Raw genomic sequence first — 13,768 nt, 5'->3', positions numbered from 1 at the left:
TGCAAAGCCTCACAGGGGCTGCGTGAAATGTTTTCTTGCTAACTGTACTGGTGAGTTTAAGTGACGCCTTTGAAAGTAATTGGGGTGAATAAATATACTATTACCTTCTCTTTGGATGAGAAGCATGTGGATGTACTTTGGTCATTGTTTAATGCAGGGGTCCTCAAACTTTTTAAACAGGGGGCCAGTTCACTGTCCCTCAGACCGTTGGAGGGCAGGACTATAGTTTTTAAAAAAAACTATGAACAAATTCCTATGCACACTGCACATAACTTATTTTGAAGTAAAAAAGCAAAACGGGAACAAATACAATATTTGGTATTTGCATGTGGCCCACGGGCCGTAGCTTGAGGACCCCTGGTTTAATGAATGGTGCTGGAGGACACAGGTCTTAAAATATATTGTGAGGCAATAAAGGTCTCAGAATGTATGAAGGGTGGCAATAGACAATAAAATATCTAACTTTCTGGCGTTGCTAATTGATTTTAATTTACTGATTATTCACTATCATTACTTCATCTGCCCTCACTTGCAGGCTGTGCTCAGTCAACGAAGTTATGTTTAACTTTCCCTTATTTGTGTAATATCTTTTCCCACTTTGCATCAGGAATCATTAGATATTTCAGCTGTGTTGCCTAAATTGCATCACAGAGAGGAATGCAGAACTGGAAGCTATAAAGCTTATTTCCTTTCAATTACAGCAGAAAGTACGTGTTTTTGTTTTTGGTTTTTTTTTTTTAACACAGTATTTACACACACCTAGGGTATTAACAGAAACATTTTGAAGACACGTACAGTTCTATAGAATTTGAATTTTTTTCTAACTTGTCACAAGTTGTATCACCATCGTGAAATAAGCATTTACCTAATACACAATTTTAAATGGTGCAGCTCAACATTTCATTTCATGCTTCCCTCAAGGAACAGAGAACTTCAGGTCATTGGCTGCATCCCACTGTGCACTAAGCTTCTACTCTTCCCATTGGGTATTGTATGATATATGCATGTCTGATTATTGATCCTTCTGTAAAAACAATGATTATACTCTATGCTCTGATATATTATATTCTATGCTGCTTCCCCACATACCCAACAAATTCTGAGCTTGCTGATACCTTCACTTAACCCAAAAAAATGCCAACTTGCCAGTGAGATCGAAGGTGAGACTTACCAGGATTTGAGAGTCTGTTGAGAGGCGCAGGCAGCAGGCAGGGCATGTAAAGGCACACCTGAAAGTGAGAGTCAATTTAAGTAGAAAATGTTTTCCCTGAGGCATCTGAGGGTAGGGAAAAAAGAGAGAGGTATTCCAAAACTTGCCAAAAAAGGTGATTTATAAAGTTACTTGCCTTAGGTTTTGACTGACTTACACACACACACACACACACACACACACACACGTAAAGAGGGCTCGATTTTACAGCAAACGGTATTTATGTGCCAAACTTCTGAAAATGACTACGGGGAGTTGCAATCAGGGACCACAGCCCCAAATTGCAACATTCCTGCCAAATATATAACCAAGATTTAAGTGATTTGTTGCTCCTACAGTGTGAAATTCAGGAGGAAGACTCGCAGAGAATCAAAGCTTACATTGTGCTCACAAAAGCCACAGAGGTGCAACGCCCTCTCAAGGAATGAATTGTTTGGGGAGATGCTCTAAGTTCACGTGGGTGAAAATTATGGGCCTATTCAAACACATTTTCCTTCCTACTTGCAATAATAATACTTTTATAAAGCACACTCTCAACCTGGAAAAGAGTGATAAATGCAGGCATTTTCATGATTCACTAACCTGTAGAGTCTTTTGCTTGATCATCCAGCTTTACCTTCAGAAAGGCAGCTTGTGTCTGATGAAACTTACAGAGGAAGAGCGAGACAGTCCATGGCATATGTTGGCTTCTAGAATGTGAGCGGTAAACATCTCTACAGAGACAACATTAAGACAACATTAACTAACTTGTTTCATTGATTTATATCGGCATCTGCCAAGAAGGGAGAAATGGCTCATACCAAACAGAAAAGACGAAGAAAGAAAGAAATGAGAAGTTCCAGAGGCTAGGTCGTGGCTGGGCCAAGGACGCTGCAGTCCTTGCCTATAATTGTTGCTGCAGCACAACATGGGTTCGTACTCAGGATGGAAAAGGCCAGTCTTTCAGGATTCACTCAGTCTTGGAAAACGTCTCTCCATTTTCACCATTACCCGGATACTTTGGTAGTGCAAGCTATAATGTGAAGTTCTGGAAACGATACTATTAGGTACTTACTAGATTGGGGTGATAGGTTTTATTTCTCCATTATTTAATTGGATTCGAATATATCAGAAAGTCACCAAGCAAACAAAGTTGTTTATATTTTCCGATACCACGGAGATGAAGCAGAAAATACTCTCTTCTTCTACCTTCCCCGTGAGCATTGGTGTTTCCTCAGCTGTCACCTGAACATCTCCTTCTCTTTCTGTGTGTATTCCTCAGGCAACTCAGTTGGGTAATTTAATAACTTAAACCACTTCTTTCTCCAACTCTAACCCCACCTGCTTCCTGAACTTTGATTTCATGTTTCAACTGCTGATTGAATCTCTATCCGGATGACTCACTAGCACCTCAAGCATACACTGTTCACAGTCGTTCCAACCTGTCCATCTCCCTCATTTCCATACCATCTCAGTTCATGACATCTTTACCCACTCGTTTGCTCAATTCAGGGACCTCAGCTATGCTTAATCTCTCTCTTCCCCTCTCATTCCCCTGAGGCACACAATCAAAATCTCTGAGCCTGGCCTCCCTAAACCATTGATGGGGTTCAGTGACAAAGGGGGAAGTGGCCTTGACTATTTCTTCGGCTGCTTCCCCCAAAGTCCCTGTGTTCTTCCCAGCATAGGCTGGTGCTTCGTGCGGTATTAGGGACTTTCCTTTGACCGTGGCTTGCTGGAACTGGTGTCACATTGTAATTAGCCAGTTCTTAATATTAATATTAGGAAGAAAGCAAAGGGAAGGCCAGACATTATAAGCATAGTCAACTGGGCAGCTTCACCAGGAAGCTGAAACTTTTCACTCCCCAGGGAACCACTGCAATTCCTGCAAACCACTGGGGGAAGAGGCCCAACAAAGGGGAAGATGGACACACGCAGTAAAGGTGGGGTGACGTAGAGAAGGCGCTTGTCTGTCAGTCTAACCTGGGAACAAAGAAAATTGCCGGAGGCCTGGAGCCCATGCGAGCCTGTGAAAACTTGGAAACACAAAATCCCTGGACAAAGGCATTCTCTCCCTCTCCCTCTCCCTCTCCCTCTCCCTCTCCCTCTCCCTCTCCCTCTCCCTCTCCCTCTCCCTCTCCCTCTCCCTCTCCCTCTCCCTCTCCCTCTCCCTCTCCCTCTCCCTCTCCCTCTCCCTCTCCCTCTCCCTCTCCCTCTCCCTCTCCCTCTCCCTCTCCCTCTCCCTCTCCCTCTCCCTCTCCCTCTCCCTCTCCCTCTCCCTCTCCCTCTCCCTCTCCCTCTCCCTCTCCCTCTCCCTCTCCCTCTCCCTCTCCCTCTCCCTCTCCCTCTCCCTCTCCCTCTCCCTCTCCCTCTCCCTCTCCCTCTCCCTCTCCCTCGCTTTGCTCCCTCCTTGCACTCCTGTGTTCCCTCCATAGCCATGCGGACTTAGAAGCCACATGGCCTTTGGCCATGCAGACCCCACACACATGGGCTGCAGCTGGGAACACAAGCTAAGCTACCCAGATGCTGGACTGAGCTGTGCGAATAAGGAGTGGAAACTCTGGGCAGTGGCTTTGTGTCTAGCTGCGCTGAAGACAAAAATGGGACTTTTTCCTGGACTGGGCGGAGGAGGAGGTGACCTTGGAAATTCATGGGTTTAAATCCACAGAAATAAAACTTTCCATGATACCTCACCCTCCCGTGGGGCTTCCAGAAATTCTTTTTTTTTTTTAAATATATTTTATTGATTTTTTTACAGAGAGGAAGGGAGAGAGATAGAGAGTTAGAAACATCGATGAGAGAGAATCATCGATCAGCCGCCTCCTGCACATCTCCCACCGGGGATATGCCCGCAACCCAGGTACATGCCCTTGACCGGAATCGAACCTGGGACCTCTCAGTCCGCAGGCCGACGCTCTATCCACTGAGCCAAACCGGTTTCGGCCAGAAATTCTTATTCCAACGGCATCCCAGGAAGCCACCTCCACCAGCAGCAGGGGGGACACGGAGAGTACCCCACCTAAAGGACCATCGTGTCCTTTCAGAAAGAAGCTGCTGGGCTCAGCCTGGGTCTCCAAGCATCACCCAACGGAGAGAGGTAAAGCCTCAGTCCTCCTGGTGCTTCCTTCTTTGTTCCCTTCTGTTGGAAACAGCACCTGATTCTCACCGTTTCTACTCAAGATTGTTTGTTAGTCAGAAGGTCTCGCCTTTCACTGGCCTGTTTAAGCTTAGGATCCTTTCAGGAACAGTAGGGGGTGGGCTGGCGCGGAGGAAGAGAGGAGGTTGGAGAAAGAAGCTAAATAGTATTGACTGAACTGTTTTATTTTGCTTAGAAAAAACAAATTTAGTATTTTGTGGCCGGGTCTTGATGACCAAAAAGTTGTATTACCCCAATTACTTAAAGCAGAACGTTTTAAGTCATTACATTTTCAGATTGACTCTTAACTTAGCTTTCCCAAGATGAGATCATCAAATGCTGCTATGAAGGCAATCCCCCAGCTTCTGAACCCTAAGTCAGCCTTTTCACTCCACTTGCTCTGTGTTCTGCAGCCTTACATCAACGTGTCTGTTGGGGCTGCCATCATTTCTTTTTTTTTCTTTTTTTTACTTTTTAAAAATCTTTATTGTGGAAAAGATAACATATACCCACTTTCCCACCCCCACCCCCCATGGACCTCTTCTAGTAGTCCCTGCCCCCTGCCTCAGGCCTGCACAACTCTATTGTCTGTGCTAAGGAAGACTCTAGCTGCCTTCTAAATCTTGTCCTGGTTTCTTCTGAGCTATTCTCCTCATTGTCACCAGGGAACACACACTTATACTTGTGAAACTGTTTTGCTTACAAACCTTCACTGGCTCCCTTTCACTTACAGGCCGTGATTTTCTTAGTGTGCATAACAAAACCTGTTTATAATCTGGCTGCAACATCTCTCCCACACTCTCCATGAGAGCTGTGCTCTACATATTCAGTCCCTGAATACACCATTCTCTCTTTTTTTTAAAAAAAAAAAATTTTTTTATTGATTTTGGAGAGGGAAAGAGAGAGAGATAGAAACATCAGTGATGGAGAGAATAATTGATAGGCTGCCTCCTGCACACCCCATACTGGGGATCAAGCCAGAAACCCAGGCATGTGCCCTGACTGGGAATCAAACTGTGATCTCCTGGTTCATAGGTGGACGCTCAACCACTGAGCCACGCTGGCCAGGCTCTCTCTCTCTTTTTTAATCCTCACACAAAGATATGTTTTTATTGATGAGAGAGAGAGAGAGAGAGAGAGAGAGAGAGAGAGACTGATCAGTTGCCTCCCCTATATGCCCTAGCTGGGAATTGAACCCACAACCTAGGTATGTATCAGATTAGGGAATAGATTCAACAAATGTTCCCCAAACGCTAATTTTATAGACTTTTCAGCTCTTTCTGAAGTGTTTTTTCAAAGGTTCTTACTTGTTATATAATTGCATGTTTTTATTTATTGCTATATCTTAAATTGATGCCACGGTTGGTTTTAATTTTGTTCCCTGCAGGCGCACTGGACAGCAAACTCCTAGAGGACTGGCATCATCTCTTTCCCATTGCAGGGCTGAGCAGAGAGGACGCTGCAGTCAGTATCAGCTGAACTCACTTGTTTCATTTCTTTTTACAAACCACCAGCTTCCGTACAGCACCAGGTGGCAGGAGACCAAAGAGTAGCATTTGGTTTTTAGGTAGGAATTCCAATGGGGAGCTTAAGCAAAACGGAGGGACTTAATGGAGGGACTTTTCAGTTTGTTATTTGATTGGTTTGTGATCTGCTTTATTAATCTAATACTATGTCCCGTGAAGCCTTTTAAATTATGATGCAAAATATAAAACCCTACACACTAAATATTTGCATGTATTTAAAGTTATCTCAAACATTGGAATTTCATAAAAGACATTATTTAAATGTATACATTTAAAAGGCTTGCTGTATTTTTTGAGTGGTTTTATTATATCTTGAGGGGTTTCTTCCTGATATCTGTATCTCCAATTTTATAATAAAAATTATAATTAAAAGTTATAATTAAAGTGACAACACTGTTCAAATTTCAGAAATTTGCCTTCAAATAACCATGTATAGGTGACTATGGCTTTTTTCCTGTTAATTGATGGCATATTCTTAGGATATATGCCTTCATCTCATAATGGCTTAATTATTTACCTCTTAGGATTAAGTTTATGGTTAGAGTGTTGTCAGAGAGGAGGTATTTTTTAAGAACAATAATTTGTCCATTAAATCAAAAAGTTAGTCTGCCAGTTAATTTGAAGCAGTCCCTCAGGATAGCTCTTTTTTGTTGTTAATCCTCACCCCTGTAGGATCACCAAAGGAGGAACGCACGAGGCCAAAATGGTAAGGGATTATAAATTTATTAGGTCATCTGGATACCAGATGGGCTGAGCCCCCAAATGGCGCCAGCACCCAAAGATGGGGAGTCAGAGGTTTTTAAAGGACTCTAGGTGGGCTTTTCTGGGCAGAGAATTCTCTGTGCAGGTCCAGACCCTGGGAAGGTCCGCATGGGAGAGATAATGGCCTTAGGCTTAGACCAGTGACAGCGAACCTTTTGAGCTCGGCGTGTCAGCATTTTGAAAAACCCTAACTTAACTCTGGTGCCGTGTCACATATAGAAATTTTTTGATATTTGCAACCATAGTAAAACAAAGACTTATATTTTTGATATCTATTTTATATATTTAAATGCCATTTAACAAAGAAAAATCAACCAAAAAAATGAGTTCGCGTGTCATAGGTTCGCCATCACTGGCCTAGACTCTAAGCGAAAGGGAATGTCCATCGTGAAGTGGCCCAAAGCTCAGTTCCCAGGGGAAGGGGTGTCGATTCAATTATTTGATGAAATCTAACACACCGGAGGATATTTTCCCATTGATTTGCAGAGAGAGTGGAAGGGAGGAGGAGAGACAGAAAGGGAGCAGCATTGGTGTGAGGGAGACACATCGATTGGTTGCCTCCCGCACACACCAGGACCAGGGCTAGAGAGTATGTGCTCTTGACCGGAATCGGACCCGGGACCCTTCAGTCCGCACGCCGACGCCCTGTCCACTGAGCCAAACCAGCTTGGGCGAGCTCTTCTTAACAGAGGTCTTGGCATCACTTGTTTTCTTTTCCAAGAAGAAAAGAGCTTTATTGCTTTTCCTGAATGATAATAAATGCTCATTTACATGAAGAAAATAAAAATCACCTGAAAGCCTACAGTCTTTCTGTGGACATCGTTCCCGATCCCTCCTTCACTCACTCTTGTTCTTGCTTTCTCCCTCTTCTGAGGAAGAGAGGAAGGCAGGCCCAGGCCCCGGGTCAGCAGTATGGAGTCCCAGCTCCACTTCTTAGTCACAAAACCGGCAAATTCCTTTAGGTGTAATTTACATACCATAAGTCCACTTTTTCTTCCTTTCTATTATTATTATTATTATTTTAAAATCCACTTGTTTTAAGAGCACACTTCCATGCATTTAGTTGAGCTCAAATATGGGAGAAGTGAGCGTTTCTTACCCCTACGTAGGCAGCCTGGGAAGAAATGAGCATTTATTATCGTTCAGGAAAAGCAATCAAGCTGTTTTCTTGTTGGAAAAGAAAACAAGAGATGGCAGCCTTATCTCAACCAGAATTCCTTGGTGACCCTAGTCCAGCTGTGACCCCGGGCCCGCCCCCCTCGGGGGTCCACCTAACGGCCGGGCTGAGGAAGCAGCACCCACCGAGGCTTGTCCGGACTCCAGGAGATTTCACGAGAGCTCAGCAGTCTTCACGGGGCACCAGGGGGCTGGCAAGTCCTGACGGGGTGCGTGGAGGGTCACGAAGCACAGCCAACCAGCCATTAAGAAGATTCGGGGAACCTGAGTGACCTACGATCAGTGCTCGCTGAGCTGACACCTGCTGTCAAAGCTGCAAGGGCTGGTGGGCGTGGGCCTGCCTGCAAAGCCCTCCCTGCAGGCTCGGTCAGCTGCCCTGTGTTACGTCAGAGCGACCCCAGGCAGAGCCCACTGGCACCTGGAGAGAGCTCTGGTCGCTTTACCCTTCAGTTTCCTTTATAACCAACTTTCCTAGTACCTTTCCTTACAGAGGAGGCTGGCACAATTCATACAGCCAGAGGGACTGGGGCCTGAGGCTTCCTGGCACACCCCACACTGGGGATCAAGCCCACAACCCAGGCATATGCCCTGACCAGGAATCGAACCATGACCTCCTGGTTTAGAGGTCAGCGCTCAACCACTGAGCCACACCGGCTGGGCAAGCTGTGTCATTTCTAAGTAAAAACTGTTAACAAAGAGTCATGGATAATTATAGTTCTCTTTGCCCTCAAGTTGAGGAAACCAAATCCTACAGTGAAATGATTCAGCTCAAACCACCCGTGGCTCCACAGCATCCTGCCTCTTTGCCACTCTAACAGCCCATGATGCCTGGCCACATTTCTGGTGTTTCATTCTTTGCTGTGGCACTTTTGTGGCACTGTCACGCTAGCACACTTTGAGGTGTCAGTGAGTCCAGAGAAATGGAAGTATTCTGTAGCAAGCGGGGCATACTCCCTCATTTAATTCCCCCATCCGCCTTGTGAGGTAGGTGCCAAGTTATTCTCATCTTGCAGCTGAGGAAACGAAGGCACAGAGAAGTTAAGTAACTTGCCCATGGTTACACAGACATTAGTAGTTCCTCTAATTTCCCTGAAATAAGCTGATTTCATAAGGAAGAAGCAGAAATAATAAATTAGACCAGGTTTTGATACCTACCATACAACAATCCTCCCAGAGCCCTTCCCTCCAATCAGCTGAACTGTGCCAGGAAAACTGTGAAAGTCTTTGAAATGAGAGAAAAAAAAGACTGGCTTCCTGTGCAGTGCATCTTCCTGGTTATCTCGCTCTTTCAGCTATGTCGCACTCTAAGTCTTAGAACACTGATGATAATGCAAAGGACTCTTGTCCACAGAAATGCACGCTGTGTCCTGTGGAGACACAATTGGCCATTGCCTTACAGACATCGACCAACTGACCCCAGCATTTCTAATAGCTTATATGTGTGTGTCTTAAAACGTTTCCTTCAGAGGAGTTATGTTCTACTGGTTCTCTCATTCATTAATAAGTTAAGTAAAATCTTTGCCCGAGACTAGAGATACAGCCTGACAGTTGTCTTCCTGGTGCAGAGTTCTCAGAGAGAAGCTGCTGGTCTTGATCACTGCTGAGGGTAGTGAGTGCACCCCGCCCCTCTAATGCCCAGGTCAGATACGTACCCTCCCCAGCTCCTAGATGGAATGGGTTGTCTGGCATCTTTCCTTATACCCATTAGGGAGTTGGTACCTGCCATCATATGTTATAACCCTTTTCAAAAAAAAAAATTTAAAAAATTAAATCTTTGGCACATGTTTGCTTATATTTGCATAAGACTCATGATTTCAACTTTAAAAAAATTAATCTTTAACAACTGCTTGTAGTTCCTGAATTTGCCTATGTGCCTCTCTCCCGAGCTGTTTCCTCTTCACTCTGGCTTTCCTCACTTCCCCATCTAGCTCAGGGCTCAGCAATGTCCAAGACACGGGCCCAGTCTGTCCCACCACCTGCTTTAGTAATGGCCGACCAGCTAAGACTGGCTTTTAAGGTTAAAACATATAAAAAATATTTTTTTTTAAAAATAATATTTTGTGACACATGACAATGATATAAAGTGTACATTTCAGTGTTTATGAATAATGTTTAGTTGAAATATCCACATTGATCATTTGCATATCGTCTACAGTTGCCAGGACTACACTACAATGACAGCTGAGAACCTGGGAAAGAGAACAGGCCACCTGCAAGGCCAAGAACAGTCACCATCTGGCCCTTCTTGGGAGAAGTCTGTTAACCCATCGCTGTGATCTGAATTTCTGGGTTATCTCCAAGTTCATACGTTGCAATCCTAGCTCCAAAGATGATGGCATTAGGAGGTGGGGCCTTTGGGAGGTGCTCAGGTCAAGAGGGTGGGACCTTCATGAATGGGATTAGTGCCCTCATAAAAGAGCCCCCACAGAGATCCCTCCAGTCTGAAGCGGGAAGGAGCATTTTCACCAGAACCCAGCCATGCTGGCACCCTGCTCTTGGACTCCCAGCTTGCAGAATTGTGAGAAATAAAGTGCTGTTATTTATAAGCCACCCAGTCTGTGGTACTTTGTTATGACAGTCTGAATGGACTAAGACTTCCTTAATCTGTTTAATGCCACTAATGTCCCAGTATCTGCTCCAGGACACTTCCTAACGCTCCATCCAGGTTGGGTCCCTCAGGGGACACATGAAACACCCTGTAGGTGTGTCCACTGTAGCATCTGCCATCTGTGTGGTGAGTGTTGACTCTTCTTATGCCTTCATACCTAGTCTGGAAATCTCTTGAGGACATGGATTATGACTAGTTCATCCTTGCTGGGTTCCCAGTGCCTAATACAGTGCCTGGCACACAACCCGCTCTCAGTTTTTATTTAATGAATGCGTCTTTTATCCTGTACTGGATAACAAGGGCATTTGAGTATCAGAGCACTCTGAATAAGTATTTAGTAATTGACTATCAATCTATTTTTATTTTGGGGGGTTAAAACAACAAATCGAGGCAACCTATTTTTAAAAATAAAATGACATAAATCACTATTCTTTTAGTTCCCTTGAAAGGAAATGATCAAGGACACAGTGGAGGTAGAGGTAGGAAAACCAGCTTGCCTCGGCCCACATGGTGACTGAGCTCTGCGAAGGTAGAATGCGGGGATGAGAGCACAGGCTTAACGTCTTTGGAGGGCTGGCCAGCTTTAACTACCCTCCCAATCTGGGCAGGGCTAAGGGGTCGGCACAACCTCTGGGAGTACCTTTCTCAGTTTTCCATTTACCTACTTATCCTGGACTGGGGGCTTCTCCACTGCCTTCAGAGGAGGCACGTCCCTGCCAACTTGAACTTGGACTTGTAGCCTCCCGGACTGTACGACAGTGCGTTTCTGTTGTTGCAGCTGTTCCATCTGTAGTGCTTTGGTATGCAGCCCTAGCAAACTAACAGGTCATGGCATCACACTTCATCCTTCTCCAGTATTGGGACTGGGGGTTCATTGTCACGCAGAGTCACTGCCTTTTGGGCTGTTCATCTTGCTGCTTTTCCAAATTGAATCACCTCTCCCCCCATTAGTTTCCTATTGCCGTTGTAACAAATTACCACAAGTTTATTATCTCACTGTTATGGGGGTCAAAGTTCAAAATCAGTCTCATTAGCTAAAGTCAAGGTGTCAGCAGGTCTGGTTTCTTCTTGGGAGGCTCTGAGGGGAGAATCCATTTCCTTGCCTTTGTTGGCTCGGAGAGGGATGCCTGCATTCCATTGTCCCTTCCTTGCTCCACTCCCATCTCTTGCTTCTGTTGTCCTATCTCCTCTCTCCTCTCTTCTCGCTGATTCTCCTGCCTCCCTCTTATAAGGACCCTGTGATTATATTGGGCACCTTCAGATAACCCAGGGAAATGTCCCCATCTCAATATCCTCAATTTAGTCCCATTTTTACCATTTTACATATTCATAGGTTACAGAGATGAGGACACGACATCTCGGAGCACCACACCTCCTGCCGTCCTTATCCTCTCCCAGTTCCATTCATCTCTCAAGGTCCTCTCCGGGACTCCTTACCTCAGCCCACAACCACATCTGTCTTTGTAACGACATACTATCCCAGCGCCTGGCCCTAGATCCCTAGTTGTTGGACACGAGGGCACCTTTTTCTCTAATTGATCTGAAGGTGCTTTGAGTACCGGGACTATTGTTACACTCCGCTGGCTCCCCTGAAACACTGCCCGTGCACCCACAGATGGAATGACCCATTATTACTTGGAGTAACCATGACTATATTGCGCAAAGCAGCAGGTCCAGACCTCCAAACTTGCCCTCCACCTCCTCCCTTTGGTTACTTGTGTCAGAGGTGGGACTGAGGTGGGCTGAGTAGAGAGCTGAGATCCCCAAATCAGTGTCTGCTCATGAGTCTGCTACCCAGAGTAGAGCTGGTAAGCAGTTAGGTGTGACTTTCAGATTTTCACGGTGTCCTTCCCATCTCTATGGAAAATAACCATCAGCACACACCCCTGACAACCTCAGACGAGTCCCAACAATGTCTTAGGGACTTTATGAGGCACTTGCAAGTATGGGTTCTGCCCTCCAGAGCATCTGGCAGCCTCTTAACCAGCAGAGCAGGATGAGTCTTGAAAACTGGCGCCCCGAAGTTGTGCTCTGCAGGCTAAAATCTGAAGAGTAAGATGTGGGCCTCTGTTCTTGCATGAACGTGCATTCTGGGCAGATAGCTGTGTGTTTTCCTCTTACAGCTTTTGGGCTGAGAACGTACTGACCTTTAAACTGTACAGCAGGCTTTGATTTCATTTTTGCATATTAATCTTTCACTGTAAGATATACCTCTATCTCTAGGCCCACTCTCCCCCCATTGGAACATCAGAGTTTTATTTTGTGTACTTTAGGTGTAAGGGTAAATAATTTCACAGAGGAAAGAGCTCATATTTTGGAGTCAGACACAGTTGAGTTCACATGCAAGAGTTCTACTGCTGTGCGATATTTGGAAAGAAAAGGGGGCGCCGCCTCACAGGAATGACGAGACTGAAATGGGAATGGTGTCCCTACAATACTTCGGATAGTACCTGGCATTCGGTAGGCATTAAAGACAGCTTAGTTATTTTCTTCTCTGTCCTCATTGTAACACCACAAATTCTTGCTTACTACAGAGAATTAGATGCTGAAAACACATATGAAGTAGAAAAACACCACAAAGATTGTTTGCACGGTGGTGGTGGTGGGGGGGGGGACAGAATGTGAATGAATATAAAGTAATTTGCAAAGGATATGCCTTTGTCAGCTCAGGCTGCCACAACAAAAGGCCAGAGAATGGGCAGCTTAACCAACAGAGGCACATTCTCCCCCAGGAGGCCAGAGGCCAGGATCCAGGCCCCAGCCTACTGGCTCCTGGTGAGATCCTGCTTCCTGGTTGGTAGATGGCCACCTTCTCTCTGTCCTCACTTGTGGGTGGGGAGCGCAGGTGAGCAAACTCTCTGGCATCTCTCTCTCTCTCTCTCTCTCTCTCTCTCTCTCTCTCTCTCATTGTTAATCCTTACCCGAGGATATTTTCCCCATTGGTTTTTAAAGAGAGTGGAAGGGAAGGAGGGAGGGAGAGAGAGAGACTCCATCTTTACTTCCACCCCTGAAGAGACTCCATTTGATTCTGAATCCAGAGAATCCCTTTTACAGGAGCTCCCCTTAATTACAAGACAGAGCTGCCACATTTTATTGGGCTACAAACCATCCGAAGGGCACTGGAGGGTGCTGACACGACTGCGGGACAGGGAGGGAGTCCCTCGCAGACGCCCAGATGCTTCAGTCTCATCCTCTCCAAAATCCCCTCAATGGAAAGGGCTACCCACTCCCTCCCCAGTAAGACCCCCACCTAATTTTGCCCCAGTTGGCACGCACAGGCAAACCTCTCCTGGGAGTTACAACCGCTCAGGGTTCTTGGCCACTTAATCTCTGGGCCGACAGACTCTAAGCTCCAGGCCCTGAAACCAGCA

At 45.5% G+C, this 13,768-nt stretch overlaps 1 protein-coding gene across 2 annotated transcripts in view; it reads right to left on the bottom strand.

Annotated features, from left to right (window-relative positions):
* Positions 1-2,461, bottom strand: part of LAMB4 (laminin subunit beta 4) — a 102,441-nt gene extending 99,980 nt beyond the window's left edge. Inside the window, exons 1-3 of one of the 2 annotated variants that reach the window (XM_036327503.1) lie at positions 2,265-2,461; positions 1,793-1,923; positions 1,172-1,229 (exon numbers count right to left, since the gene is read on the bottom strand). The gene's annotated coding sequence lies outside the window, so the exon portion shown is untranslated. Of the gene's footprint in view, positions 1-1,171; positions 1,280-1,792; positions 1,924-2,264 lie in introns of those variants that run through there. The other variant, XM_036327501.1, reaches the window with a different exon arrangement.
* Between the last annotated feature and the right edge of the window lie 11,307 nt (positions 2,462-13,768).

The sequence above is a fragment of the Myotis myotis genome, unplaced genomic scaffold (assembly GCF_014108235.1).
Source record: "Myotis myotis isolate mMyoMyo1 unplaced genomic scaffold, mMyoMyo1.p scaffold_m19_p_11, whole genome shotgun sequence".
In the NCBI taxonomy this organism is placed as follows: Eukaryota; Metazoa; Chordata; class Mammalia; order Chiroptera; family Vespertilionidae; genus Myotis; species Myotis myotis.
This window is presented reverse-complemented; position numbering and strand designations above follow the sequence as displayed.